Below are 15,646 nucleotides of genomic sequence, written 5' to 3' on the forward strand. Positions count from 1 at the left end.
TAAGTTCACGGTCTAATTTGGTAGACTCTGGTCACAAACACACAAACACGTGGCTTTTAAAATTAACTGAAACTAGCCAGACCAGCTAGGGCTAGGTCTCAAGAGTCCTAACTGACTGGTGGCTGCCACACAGACATGAAGCGTCTCCATCACCGCTGAGAGCTCCCCTGGCTAGTGCTGATCTGTAGCCTTTCCATGCACTTAGTCTCGGGATGCAGCCGCAGCCTCTGCGTCTCTGTGCTGTTCTCTGCTAGGAGCTAAGAACACAGGCCCAGCACACCCAGGGCATGGCAGACAGACGGGACTTCTTTTCAGGCGTCAAGGAGGGGAGGGGCAAACAGAGCAGGAGCCGACAAACCCCCTCCAAGGCAGCACAGATGGCTCCTGCAGGAGGGGAGAAGGGAAAACGAGGCTGGGACTACTCAAAAGCCACAAGCTTATTCAGAAAACTAAGAACTGTAGAAAAACTTTCTCTGTGCGAAGCAATTGCACCAAAGGGGGATTTTTTTTTTTTTTCCATCACAAATGGTTTTAGGAGATCCTGTTGTAGCTTGAGGGTGAAAGGTCAGCAAGCATCAACTAAGAGTGTCACATGAAACGGTTCTGAGTTAGGACTCAATCTTGCTACCCTCCAGGCTCTAGGCTCTGAGAGGTGTGAACCCACAGAGGACTCTGGGCTCACCGCCTCAGTTCCTACACACACAGGAGACCTCCAGAGAGAAACCATCACCCTGCATTCTTGTGGGCCCGGAGAGACGTGGGTGGGGAAGGACACACACCCCGCCCTCCAGCACATTTCCTCCACATTGCTACCTCCGATCCACACCCCTCCGAATTCTGCAAAGACCTCCAAATGTCTCAGGGCATCGAGTGAGCTGGAAGAACATGAGCCTGCCATAAACACATCCTGTCATCACCCATCGCTAAAACAGAACCGAGACAGACAAGGGGTGGCAAGGGTTTTCTTTTACTGAAGGAGGAAACCAGAGAAAGGATGACTGCTCACAGCGATACCCAGTTACTGGTAGGACCAGAATGACAGGGCCATGACAGTGCATATTACAACCAATCAACTTTCTGCCGCATCCAATATTGCTTTCAATGGCTGGAATCCAGGCATTTGGGGCTAATTTGACAGACTGCAGTGTAACATAACCTCTATCCCTTCTAAAAGGCTGCTGAAAATACAGAGCCCTTAGAGTTTTCTCCCTTGACTCTGCCCTAAGTTTAGCCTCCATCCTGGACACTCCAGTCATCTTCCCTCTGCCTGCCTTAGGTCTCTGCCCCCCAATACAGCTGGCACAGGTCCATTCTCTTCCACCCATCACGTGCCAGCTCAGAAAGAGCCCTCTCAGGCTCCTCAGAGACTACAGAATCCAGCGTTCTGTGCCCAGGTAGGGGCATTCCCCCCCATATAAACTCTCACTATTCCTACTACACAGGCTTCCCAATGGGGTTCCCAGGTGACTCACTGGTGAAGAATCCACCAGCCAAAGCAGGAGACGTAAGAGATGCAGGTTCGATCCCTGGGTTGGAGAAGATCCCCTAGAGAAGGAAAGGGCAACCCTGTCCAGTATTCTTGCCTGGAAAATCCCATGGACAGAGGAGTCTGGCGGGCTACAGTCCATGGGGTCACAAAGAGTCGGACACAACTGAGCGCACACACATACGAGGTTTCCCACCAGTGAGGAATGACCTGCTGGGGAAAGCAAAACGGGTCACTTCCTTCAAGCTTGGTCAGGGTTTCTACTCCCCAAGTTCTAGGGAGAGGTCTAATTACAGGATGCTGGCACCCAGGGAACAAAGCAAACCAATTTTAACACAGTCCCTTAAGTATGCTGTTTTATGACCCAGCTACAGCTTTTATGAGAAGTGGTTAGGTAATGTACATCTAGAACCTCAATAACAACTGCCCTTTGAATGCTTCCTTCCTGCCAGGGACTAAGGACTTTAAATAAATCATCCCATTACTCCTGAGAATATTGCCTCTGAGGAAAAAAAATTATTCCTCCACTTGACAGAGCTGGGAAACAACCGAGCAGGAGCCAAGAGAGAGTGACCAAAGCAGGTTTGCTAGTTCCTTCACCCTTGGCGGGACTGTGAGCCACCCACTCATGGACGACGGCATGACCCTCTTCTGCCAATTTCCACGAGAAAAGCTGGAGGGCTGTGGCCTCCTGGCCCAGGACTGGTGGGAGAATGAATGCCCAACAGTTCTCTCCAGGAAGTCTCTGGAGCGTGTGCATTCGTAGCTCTAGGGCCCTGAGCTCAGACCAGGGCCGGCTCCAGCCTCAGCATCTACCCGGGACGGCGTGGTTGTGGGGCACACTGATGTGTGATCCTCACTGGGGGCGTACCATCTGCAGATGCACTGAGCGCACCCTGCCCACCACCCACCAAGAAAACCAGTCAGTTCCTCAGCCGGAAAGCACTCTTAACTGTGAATCTGCTTCAAAAAAGGGCTAAGAAATCGGAGGAGACTGACAAGTCAGCCAGAGGTGGTGGCCGGTACAGCCTCCCATCACTACCAAGAGTAGCCACTTGATGGCAATCTTAACCTGTTCCCTTGGAATTCTTCCATTGGGGAGACCCCAGGAAGGAGCCGAGTGTGCTGGCTGACCCTGTGGACAGGGCTGGAGAGTGTCCTTGCAGGACCTTCGTCTGCAGCGGTAGGAATGTCCAAGGCTGGATAGAGAAACTAATCCAACGCTCTCCCGAGTGTTACTCGCCACATCACAGGCTCCTGTGGGGCCTGGCTAGACATGATTACACAGGCTCTGCAGTCAGACAGACAACTTGGGAAGATGGAAATCTCTCCAGCCCCATGGCACGTTCGCATCGGGCTTTCCATCAACAGACTGAAGTGCGAGGCAGACAGATGGTAACAAACAGGCTAATAAATCAATGGCGAGCGCCTGCCTCTTATCTCAGCACCTTGTCCCCTGAAACCACAGGAAAAAAAGCCAAAAAGGAAAAAAGGAAACTTTCCTTAAAAGATGCAACACTTGTTGAATAAAGCAGCCTACCACCTTCCTTCTCATTTAAATCATAAAAGAGAAGGAAAAAAAAACAAAGCAAAAAACACTACTTGCATCTTCGGCAGAAAAGGCTCTCCAGAAAAAAAAAAAAAAGAAACACTGTAAATTGCATTCACTAGACACTTCTATTTTCAGTGGCAGGAAAATTAACATCAAAACATGGGGAGAAAGAGGAAGTATACGGGACTGTTATCAGGAACCAGCCAGCTCTCTCAGCTTGGATGACAACATGGTACCTCCCCCCCAACCCCCAAACACATACTCACTTCGACCTGGCCCTGTGCTTCCTAACTCTTGGCTTCTCGATTTATAAGGAGGGTTCAGGCAGAGAGTGGAGTGTGTGCCAATATTTTCCTCTGAGGAATTCAGAAAGTGCCAGCTGAGAAGCTTCCAGCTCACCCTTTACAACTGCAGCACTTTCCAACCGAGTTGACTGGAAAGGCCCTTTTCAAACAGCCTGGGTTGTCTAAAGTCAGGTCAAGGACTGAGTGAGACGGGGAAAGCCACTAGGGTACAGGCTGGGCAATCTGCAGCTCAGCTTCTGCAGGAAACCAGCAGGCCCGCCTGCATGCCAAGACGGAATATTCTGGAATACGTCCCACTGGCATGTCACCCACCCAGATGATGTCTGAAGAGGACTCCTCAGCCCTCTAGAAGATAGGAAGCAAGGTGCATTCAGTGAGGCCCTTCACAAACACCCAATCTTTTGGGAAAGGAGGACAGTGTCAGAAACAATAGTTCAACGTTTCCGATGTAGAGACCTTGGGCTGCCTTCACGCATCAGAAGGCAGAGCCCTGGAAAACGGGAAGGAAGCTGCCACTTCAGACACCGCCACAAGCTGGCCTGGAGTCTCAAGCCCAGATGGCGTCCCCTGTCATCAAGACCAGGTGCCAAGCGTGACCAGGATGCCCACCTACCTGCCAAAGGGAGGTGCAGACCTGGTTAAGAAATAACCCAGAAGACAAGGGCAGGGCAGGGCAGCTGGGAAGAGGCCCCGTCCGTGTCCACACGGAGCTGATTTGTTACCTCCAAGGTGTGACTGAGCCAAGTGCACCAGTGACAGGTCAGGGGGCGGTGCAGAGAGGGGGGCCCAGGTCTCAGGGCGTCCGGCACGAGGAGCCCTAAAAGTTCTCCTTGGCACAAGACAGGGACAGCCTGGCTGACAGGCCAAGCTGACGCTGGTTACGTGTCGCCTGCAGAGGCGGGACTAAGGTTACAGAACAGTCCCTGTTTCCCTCATTGTCCCCAAACCTCCTGAACGAGAGAAGCTAAATCTGGGACTCTGCAGAAGGACCTTAAAGACCATGGAGAAAGCCAGAAGGATATATGAGATTTGGCAGCAGGTGAGATTAAGTAACAAATTCTAAGTTAAGGGATTTGTGGCCTGTATGGTAATTTCCCTCAAAGCATATCCAGTTATCACTCTCCTGGCTTTAAATATATGCTGGACAGGACTCTAAACATTTTATGTGGCCAAGTTAAAAGGTCCTCTAAATCTGGGGAAGATGGGATCTAAGAAATTCACAAGCAAAGCGAAACTGCAAGCGTCCACTGTGGTCGATCTGATAGCAGTTATAAACTGCATACACACACATATCACAGGATTCAAATCATGAAACGTGTAAGATTTAGAAAACCCACGAGGCCCTTCTCCAAGCAGTAAGAGGTGGGAGCTGTCACCGACTGACAGGAATGGACACAGGAAAACCCCTCGCACGAGCAGATGTCCTCTGGCTGAGTGCAGCCCTATCTGGTGACCCTACGGAGCCCTCCTTTCCATACTTGCTGAGAATTTAACATACCTGGAAAGCACTGCCCTAAATTACATTTAGGGCATAACATTCAGACACATAGGATGGATAAATGTCCTACAAATAGGAATCCCCCAACTTCAAATTATCCTATGAGTTTTTTCAAACTCGAGGATAGAAGCGTCCTTCCTAGGCAGTCTCAATTGCCAGTCCCCTCCCCAGCCCTCAGAGCCCACAGAACACCTTGTCTGCCCTCTGTAAGGGCCCCGGCCTCGGAAGGCAGCTCCTGGTGCAGGTGAGCCATGCTTCAACCCCCAGTGAAGTAAAGCACTTGGACCAATCCAAGTGGTCTGACGGGAGCAACCACTCAGTAAAAACATGGTCAAGAATTCCACCCAACTGAGAGGAGCAGTGTCTTCTGAGGTCAAGCAGCCCTCAGAGTTTCCTGACTTGCCAAGAAATTGTTACAGTCTCACAAAGAGAAAGACGGAGCAGATTACCAAGGAAATTAACTTAATCTAAAATTAAAGAACTGTCCCCGTCACAAATCCCTACCAAATACAAGACTGTTACAAAACTAATGTGACTCCCCCCTAAAATCCTACTGAAACCCGAACACCCAATGTGACTACATCTGAAGACTGAGCTTGTAAAGAGGTGACGAAGGATAAACAAGGTCATATGGGTGGGGCCCTAATCTGATTGGGCTGTGGTGTCCTTATAAAATGGGGAAGAGAAGAAACCAAAGCACTCTCTCTCTCAGCCAGGAAGCAAGGCCTCACCAAGAACTGAAGTGCCTGGAACCCTGAATCTTGGACTTCCAGCCTCCAGAACCTTAAGAATTACAGTTCTGTCTTTTTTACGCCACCCAGTCTGTGGTACTGTCTTCAGGCAGCACCAGATGACTAATACACAGACTTACACCACAGCCACAAGAAAACAGACAGAATCAGCCATCCCACCGTGCTGCTGCTGCATGTTTCTGCATCCTCACGGCCACCAGGCAGGTCATGGGGTCCTCACAAGAAATCTCACTGAAAACACACTGTACTAGCAGAGAAGGAACATGACTTACAGACGCCCCTTTAGCTTGCTTTTGGAGAAAAGCAAGGTCTTGAACGCAAGTTCCAGAATATCTTGAACTATTAACATCAAGGCTGAGTATCCTTAGACTAAAAACAGTGACACAAAGGGGGCCGGTGGGGGTGCCACGAGAGAGGCCACACAGAAGGTGGTGAGAAGCAAGCTTCTCAAAGCCCACTTGGTCTGGGCATGCACGGCAGCTCAGACAAAAACTGTGATGCCGGTTTAGGGTGGGGAATCCGACTCCACTAGCACCACCATGAGATGGTGAGCGTCGGCCGTGAGCCGGTCCGACCATGGGGTCCCTATTCAAGCTCAAAACCTCCAGGAGCTGCTCAATGGACACACGTGTGCCTCTGGCTTTGAGGCACCTTCAAGTCTCCACAGACACTGTCCAGCAGCTGGCACATTCTGGGCAAAGGTCGCAAACTCATATAAAGTCATAAAAGCTTCTAAATACAGAGACAGCCAGGCTGACAAACCACCAACTGCGAACACTCTTTAAAGAAGTAAATGAACTGGAAGGGCCATCCTCTGGGGGGATTGGAAAAGTCCTGGATCAACAGTGGAGCACTAAACACATGGGTGTATGTACATTTGGCAACTCACTGAGCTGCACACTAAGAGAGGCAATTTCACAGTGTAAAGACCGCCTCAAATTTTTTTTTTTTTTAAAGGTGGGGGCAAGATCTGGATTCAGGAGTCCTGGGTTCAGATCCTGACTTAACCACTTCTCAGCTACCTAGCTTTACACATGTTGCTTTCCATATATGAGGCCCACTAAACAAACCCGCAAAGTTATAATAGTAAAACACTGTTATGAGAATTAAAAGCAGTAACTTATTTCCTAAGAAAGCCCAATTTTAAATTAAAATTACCAATCAATGTATCTTGTACCTAGGCAAGCATTCAACAACTGTGGTTCAGAAAGAAAGGGTAAAGGGGTGACCCAATTCCAAGAATTATGATGATGAGACTTATAAACACATGACAATTATGAATAACTCTGCGTTGTGGTAACAAGAAACGACACGGCTTGTGATCCGGGGCGAGGGGCTTAGAGGTCAAGGTCCATGCCATTTCAAAAATGAAGTCTGGAGAACCCTGAACAGAGAGGAGCATGTCCACAATGGGACTGAGGTATGACGGGCAGGGGGCGGGGACACAGCCAGTGTGTAGGTGAGCACTCGCTCTACAGAGCACCCAGGAGTTGTGCACACAGCAGCCATCAACACAGATGAAGATTTTCCCTTCTGGAACTCACCACCTACTACAGGGAGAGAGCTTGTAATAAACAAACAATGCAATGCCAGGCAGGGAGAGAGTCGACGCAGAAAAAACATTACAAGGTCGGGAGCTAAAGGGCAACAGGCAAAGGCACAATTTTTGTATGGCGCTTGAAGAATCTCCAGTACCAAGACCCTGACCCTCAGTACTTACAGTCACACGGGTATTCTAAATAGAAGCATCAGCAAGCACACAATTCCGGGGCAAGAGTACACTGCTAAACGCAGCAGGAAGGTTAGACTAGGTGAGACGGGGGTGAGGGAGAGACAGGCACGCAGGACCAGAGAGATGCTGGAGGACCACATCCGGCGTCCAGGGTAAGGATGTCTGCCTTCCACGCTGAGAGATGGGGGCACAACGCGGGATATGGCACATGCCGATTCCTGCTTACAAAGAACTGGCTGCTGCCTAGAGAGAGGAAAAGGCAGAAGAGCTTCATAAAGACAGCTTTAGGGGTCTCAGCCCAAACCAGAGGTGTGTACCAGTAGCAGTGGCACAAAGTCAATTGCAGAAGATACTGTGAGCTTAGGATGAACGGGGTTGTGAAATCTGGAGGAAAGGAGAGAGAGAGAAGTACCAGGGAACTCCAAGCTTTTGATCAAAGCAACCAGAAGAATGGAATGTGCATTCACTGACTAGCAAGGCAGGAGCACGTAAGAGTGAACGGATACAGAGCTGGCTTGGTGCACCCCAAGCGCACGAGACCCACCCACGAAACAAAGTCTGGGAGGTGAACAGGCAACTAGGGTTCAGGCGAGACGCGTCAGGTCAAACACGGCCAAGTGGGCGGCTACGTCACACTGACTGGTAACTGGATTTGGGCATCAGCCTTGGTAAGTGACCCGACTCTAAGGGTTCAAAAGAGAACGGGCAGGGAGAGAATATTAATGTGAATATAAGTAACAGAGGGAAAAAGACTTGGAACACTTTCTTTGGAGGAATTCTATAAAGTAATGAAAGAACACAAATGAACAGAACGAAGGAGATAAGATTATCTGAGGGCTTATTTTTAATGGGAGACACTATTAATGCAACATGCTCTGTCTATGGATGGGAATGATCTAGTAAAGAAGTAAATAAAGGACAAAGAAATGAGGAATACTGTCCAGAGTGCTGTCCTTGGGACGATGAGAAAAGGGGACTCTGGTGCGCAGATGGAGGCGCTGACCAGACAGATTCTTAGTGGGAGGAAGAGCCTTAAAGAACATCCCAGATGGGAACAGCAGGTTCCCATCCTCTGGCCTTCAACACATCTCAAAGGTGTCTGCTCTAAGGACAGGGACAGGCAGGAAAGCACGGCGGGACTCTCTCAAACTCAGACATCACATGCTTGTGCCCCCTGAGGTGACACCTGTGAGCTGTGCTCCTCCTCCTACCAGCGGGTCCAAGCCAAGAGGCCTGGGAGGTAATGGGAGCGAGCACGGAGCTTGCAGAACTGCCAGAGGCGGCAGACCTCATGCACTAGTGCCGGGAAACAGGAGCGGACGCAGCGGCCTCCACAGGCACTGCCCTCCTTCCCTCTCCGTGAAATCCTCGCACACGCCCCTGCCGACTGGGAAGCCTGGTGTCTCGCCATCATTTAAAATGGATTTCTGGTTCCGATCAGTCTTCGGCATCATTCATTCCTTCCAGTTAAGCTCATCGGCAAGGTTCAAAATTCCTCCTCTGTAAAATGAGGCGGCTGACCTCTATACCTCCAGAAGTCCCTTCCAGCTCTCACCGTCCCTAACTGCAGCCAGGCAGGCTCGCCACTGCCTTGGGGCCAGAGCAGGGCAAGCAGGCCAGCCGCTACAACCTGCCACGTGCCCTGCTGAACTGACATCACTCTTCCTGGCCGGTCCTCTCCACCCTGTCCCGCCCCGCAGCCCTTGCAGCCCTCGGTTTCAAGGTTTGTCAGAATGCAACTTCTTTACGGAAGCTTTTCCCGGAAGCTCAACACTGGGTCTTTTACATCACCTGCCTCCCTGCTAGCCTGACACCAAATTGGTCACATGCACCTCTGATTTTTTAAAGCATTTTGTTGTATTTTGCTGTGCTTCACTGATACCAAGTCTCAGACATTTTTCTGTTAGAAAGCACCTCACAATTATGATGGCTTACACTTATAACTAGAAGCATTTTTTCCTTTCTTTCATAAAATAATTATGCATCACTCAATGACATCTTAGATGAGATAAAATAAGCTATTCTGACTCCTCCAAAATAAGCAACTTCAGTTCCACTTTATTACTTACAATACCTCCTACATACGAAGAACCCTACCAAGTGTTGATCAGATGGGAGCGCTATCCAGAAATATCCCATCTGCATTACTCAGGGTCACGAACAAACTGACGACAGAACACCTACGAGAAAGAAATCACGCCTTCTCAACTGTCCCATTTTCCAAGACAGATGCAGCTTTGTTTTTAAACAAAGAATAAATGTAGGCTGTTTTCAAGACATTTATCTGCCCTCACCGCAAGCAGCTCTCGTTTCCAAGGAGGGCCGTCAGGGGACCCAGGTGAGAAAAGTCTCAGACACTGGACTGTTAAGAGAAAGTTTAACTCACTGCCCAAGAGCACTGCTGCCCACAGAAGTTCATCTGGAAAAGCAGAAGGATCTGTGTAGTCCAACTGTGGTTTTTCCAGTAGTCATGTACGGATGTGAGTTGGACCATAAAGAAAGCTGAGTGCTGAAGAATTGATGCTTTCAAACTGTGGTGCTGAAGAAGACTCTTGAGAATCCCTTGACAAAAAGGAGATCAAACCAGTCAATCATAAAGGAAATCAACCCTGAATATTCATTGGAAGCACTGATGCTGAAGCTAAGGCTCCAACCCTTTGGTCACCTGATGCGAAGAAATGACTCATTTGAAAAGACCCTGGTGCTGGGAAATACTGAGGGCAGGAGGAGAAGGGGGAAGACTGAGGATGAGATGGATGGAATCATCAACTCGATGGACATCAACCTGAACATGAATGGGCAAACTCCAGGAGACAGTGAAGGACAGGGAAGCCCAGCGTGCTGCAGTCCGTGGGGTCACCAAGAGCCAGACATGATTTAGTGACTGAACAACAAAAACCACCACCACCAGGGAGGGAAAAATTGTTTTTCCTGTTGAAACAGGGACTATCTTGAGAAGTGCAAGATTGGAGAGCTTCAGGACAGGGGAAGGTAGACGTGCAACCATGGCATTTATTTCAAATGTGCCCAACAAGAAACTTTCATTCATCGGACAAGGTGCCCTGGCTTTGATTTTAACTCAACTCATTTTCTCATCTCATCCTGTAAACTGAATTTGCAGGAGCTGTGCCCATGTTTCATTCCATGGACATCAGTAAACTCAGATTTTTAAGAGTGTCTAATGAAAACTCTACTCTTTTAAAAAAGACGTAAGGGCGGTGCGGCTATAGACGGGTCCCTATCCGCCCCTCTACCTGTGGTCCTCGGCTACAAATGGGCGGCTGTCGCAAGGCCAACGCCCTGTCTCCCCACATCCTCGACATGCCTGGCAGCCCTCTGCCAGTTGGCTGGTTCAACAACGATATTAATGTTACAAATCTGTATCCCTAGGTGAAGATTATTACACAAAGTAATAATGAATGTATCTGCGTGTAGGAGGGTGACTAGTCAGGAGGAATGCAGTTTTTTTATTTAATTTCCACTGACTATCAATTCAATAACGAGTGCTAATAAAGCCCAGAACCACCCTCATGTGAATAAATACTTGAACTGCCCCCTCTTCTGACTTCGCCTTGCTCATGAAAGACTTCACAGTATCTCCTTTAAAAGAAACTGCTATTTGAAAAAAAGTACTCCTACGATTTCATATTTTTGGAATCCTATCCTTACAGGAGGTCTCAAAATGACTTCTATTTATTTCAGTGGTGATTATAAGCAGGGGAGCTCAATGCAGAAAGCCAGGGTTTAAATCCTGGCTCTGTCTCAAACTAGTCGGGGAAGCAAATTGCTGATCACCCTAATGTAGTTCCCTCTACTTCTATAAAATGGTGAGTTCTGAAGATTAAATGAGCAAAATACAGGTAAAGTGCTAAAACAATAAACAACTGGCAAAGAGCAAGAATGCAATACAAGTTCCGGCTATCACAACTACTGTCGGCTTCTAAGAAAAAAGACCCAGTTTCCCTTAAATCTAGTCAAGATGCTTTAGCTAGCCAGAGGGTTTGCTGGATTTCAGATGAAATTTATAGAAAGTACATGAAACTCAAAGACAAGTAATAGCTCCCCTCCCTGATTGTGTAAATTATGTGTACTCATTACGTGTGTAGCATGTTATTATTTAAATGTCCCTAATTTCAGCCCCAGAGGGCCAAGGGCCCTCAAAGAGTGGCCGAGGCCGAGGCCGAGGCCTCTGCCAGGCTCTCTGAAGCTTTTGTCAATTTATGACTGCCGGGAAAAGTGGCACCATCTCCAGCACAGAGGACACAGAGGGCTCGCATCCAGCAGAAATCTGAGTGCTGCCTCCCCAGCAGCCTGGCTACAGCCAACAAGCTGTCACCTCGGGTGCAATTCCTACACAGACAACCCACCGGGCTGTCCCAGACTCACAAGCACCACCTCCAGGAAGACCAAAAAAAAAATTCATCCCTTGTCACTTTATAGACTACAAAAGCAAAACTGATGGCAAACACAGATTTTATGACATAAAATCTTAGATAGAAGTGATGCTTCTGAACTGTGGTGTCGGAGAAGACTCTTGAGAATCCCCTGGATGGCAAGGAGATCAAACCAGTCAATCCTAAAGGAAATCAGCCCTGAATATTCATTGGAAGGATTGATGCTAAAGCTCCAATAATTTGGCCACCTGATGCAAAGAACTGACTCATTGGAAAAGACCCTGATGCTGGGAAAGACTGAGGGTGAGAGGAGAAGGGGACGACAGAGGATGAGATGGTTGGATGGCATCATTCATTGACTCGATGGACATGAGTTTGAGTACACTTCGGGAGTTGGTGATGAAAAGAGAAGCCTGGCGTGCTGCAGTCCATGGGGTTGCAGACAGTCAGACACAACTGAGCGACTGAACTGAACTACTGTCTTACGTCTGCTCAGCTTACTGTTCTACTAAACCTGCCGAAGTGGGACAGCTGAGCTCAGTCACCCAGACAAGCCGCCGTGTGTACCCTCTAAGCAGACAACAGTGCCCCCACGTTCCTCACACGAGAGGCCAGGCAGGGGGCTGCTTGTTTATCATCCTAACATGCCCATGATTTCACGGAAGTGATGTCAATTCGTTTCCCAATTAGATAAAAATTATGTCAAGCCCATTCTGTGAACTCTAATCGTTTTAAAATTGTATTTTCCCAGGAAACTCTGGCAAGACCAGTAATTCTGAAACATCTTTGTTTAAATACAGGGGTAAAACAAAACACCATCTTTCTCATACCACTGTTGCAAGGATAAGGTGTCATTTTCTTCCATTCTGGGTTCAAAAATCAGTACTGTGTTCAAAGTTACGTGGCTTGAGCTGTAATTGCAATTCTGCTACTGCATTATAAGGAACCGTGCGCCATCAGTGAGTCATGACCACAGAAAATTCTCAAACAGCCCCAACAAGAACGTCTTCTTGCCCTTACAAATGCCACGGGTCTCAGAAGTGGACCCCACTACCCATGACCCCCATGCCATGAAGCACGAGAAAGGGAGCACAGGGGACCAGAAGCTCCCCCCACCATCCCCCCGAAACAGGGTGCAGGTACCTGCCGTCCCCTCTGTCCCATCCTGTTTCCCATCACACTTCCCAGCGAGGGCTCCGGACTAGATTGCTTCAAACTCTACCACCAGATAACCTTCTGTCACAGCTAACACTAAACTAATGCAGTTATTTCAGCTTTTGAAAGGGAATCTTGAGAAGATGGGAGACAATAAAAAGTAGTTAAAAGAAAAATGAAAAAGCATGACTACTGAGACCACTCTTCCCCCCAACCATGACCCCCAACTTCACCCGCCCACAATGAGGAATCCCAGAGAGCGCTTGCTGCGAGGCGCAGTGAGGCCCAGCTCCAGACAAGGTCACTACACTGCACACGAATGCTGATTACACAGCACCCACTCAAGGGCATGGCAGCCCACCCCAGTGCTCCTGCCTGGAGACCCATGGACAGAGGAGCCTGGCAGGTACAGGTAACAGTCCTTGGGTCGCAAAGACTCGGACACTACTGAGCGACACAGAAGCACACGTGTATACACGTTCAGAGATAACACTGCTTACAATCCTTATTACTCCCGGAGAGTCTTGGAGGCTGCCTGCTACTTCGGCTTTCTCTGAATCACACCCCTTAGGAAGAGCACCCTGAGACTCTGGGACCTACACAGAAGGACTGATTCCCATGGTAACAAGTCTAGATTCCATGCTTTCTGTTATGTACACACATGCATGCAAAGTCACTTCAGTCCTGTCTAACTCTTTGCAACCCTATGGCTCCTCTGACCATGGGATTTCCCAGGCAAGAATAGTGGAGTGGGTTGCTGTGTCCTTCTCCAGGTTATCTTCCCGACCCAGGGATCGAACCGGCGTCTTTTATATCCCCTGCGTTGGCAGGCAGGTTCTTTACAACTAGCGCCACCTGGGATGCTGATGCTTTCCAACAGCCCCTAAATAAGAAAGCACATTTGTTTAACATGCTAACTGCCTTTAAAGAAAAGGCTTCTTGAAACATACACAGGTTCTAAAACAGGGCAATGTGTTTACTTAGAACTGCTATCGAAACAGAGTAAGAGGAACAGCAAAAAGGTGGCCCTGGAACACGGCCTGCACACACAGCAACACGAACCAGAAAAGGGCCGCTCACAGCAACTTCACAGCAGAGAGACAGAAGCCTCGGTGTCTGAGCGTTTAAAAGAAAAAGAAAGAAAACAGATAAGTCAGTCTTTATCAGAGTGAAAGGCAACAGAATTAAAGTATTTTCAATGTTCCCAATAGAGACGCATAGGCCAGCTTTTCTTAAAATTCCTTCCTCACTGTCGTCAAGCCCTGACTACGCCGATGAAAACAAGAGCTACGACTGGCCAACTAGCTGGCAGGGCTAGTCTCTTCCTGAATGCCTTATTGCAGTTTTTGTTCTTTTACCCTAATTTCACCACTAGTCCATCCCAGACACCTGGCTACCTTTCTGTACTAAAAGCTGATTTTTTCCCAGTTAGTTTGATTTTTATTTATTAAAAAATTCCAAAAGCACCAAAGCATCACCACTCCTGAATAGCAGGGTGAGAGGCACGCCTTGTCCCAGCAGTGAAATCCAACACCACAGTAGCCATCGCTCTACCATGACCCCAGATCCAATAAAATGCTACCCCAATCTCCCTCTCCTCAAAACTTAGAGCAGAACAGTATGTGTTCAGTGTCAAACAATGACAGCAAGACTGACCACAAGCGCTCTTTAAAATGATGTGGGGATTTACTCTATTCCAGGAAGTCAAGCAACGAGTGGGCTTCCTCCACTGGAGGAGACCCAGGACAAAACAGGGGTCTGAGCAGTACACTGTGGCAACAGAGCGCTCACATTGTTTTGATTACGACACACGCAGGATTCAAAAAGGGCCTTTCCCATCACCCTGGCTTGGCCTTCAGTCACACAATACCAGGAGCGGTGACAGAATACAAGTGGGTGGCAGGGCGGACCCCAGGGGCATTCAGGAAGGCCACCTCAGGAAACCCTGCCATCGCCTTACGGAAAGAGAGTGCCAACAGGTCTTGTCTGGGAAGCACTGGTTCCAACGAGACGCTCCCAGACAACTCACCTCACAGCTAAGCAGGATGGAAAAAACTCCACGGCCTAAAGTCAACCTGTCACTCAGCAGCCTGGCAAGCTGCCAGGTTCCATGTGCCATGATTTTACTACTCCACCATTACAGCGAAGACGCAAAAAGAATAATAGGTTCTCCTCTTCCTCATCTCCTTACTTCAAACAAATACAAGCAGAACATGGTCAATTCACTCATGTTTAAGAAATTAACAAGAGAGGCTGTGGAATGCTGCTACCACAGCCACAACCCTCAAGATAAAATATAAACAGTAACCAAATGCTTGTTCCGAAATGGTCTTCACTGGCTGATGCCATCTGAGTCACACTAACCCTGTCAAAAAGAGACATCAGACTCAGACAGGGGCAAGTTTCCCTCCAGGCTTCAGGGATCCACTTGATAACCACCCAGGAGGAGGAACACCGGATGCACGGCAACTCCGCCTGTGTTGTCTGCCTGCCACCACGCAGGCCACCGGCCCGGGCCTTGGGAGGCTCCGAGCCAGAGAAACAGCGCGACGGGCAGCAAGCACACAGATTCACGCTGCTTCCTCTGTAAACAGCAGCCACATTTCAGCAAGATCATCCAAGCCTGCTTCTGCTCTCCTGCTTGGATAGAAAGACAGATGCTCCCAGAAAAACCTGTATATCCAGCTCTACACACAGCCCAGCAAACAGCAGAAACCAGATCACAGCCCTGGTCTTGTCTACAGGGCACAGACTAATGAAGGCACCTTGCCA

General features: G+C 48.7%; 1 protein-coding gene across 5 annotated transcripts in view; it reads right to left on the reverse strand.

The window, feature by feature from the left end:
- The window catches only part of JARID2 (jumonji and AT-rich interaction domain containing 2), a 230,034-nt gene that overhangs the window by 107,730 nt on the left and 106,658 nt on the right, over window positions 1-15,646 (reverse strand). The window lies entirely within an intron of this gene.

This window comes from Bos javanicus, chromosome 23 (assembly GCF_032452875.1).
Source record: "Bos javanicus breed banteng chromosome 23, ARS-OSU_banteng_1.0, whole genome shotgun sequence".
Taxonomy (NCBI): Eukaryota; Metazoa; Chordata; class Mammalia; order Artiodactyla; family Bovidae; genus Bos; species Bos javanicus.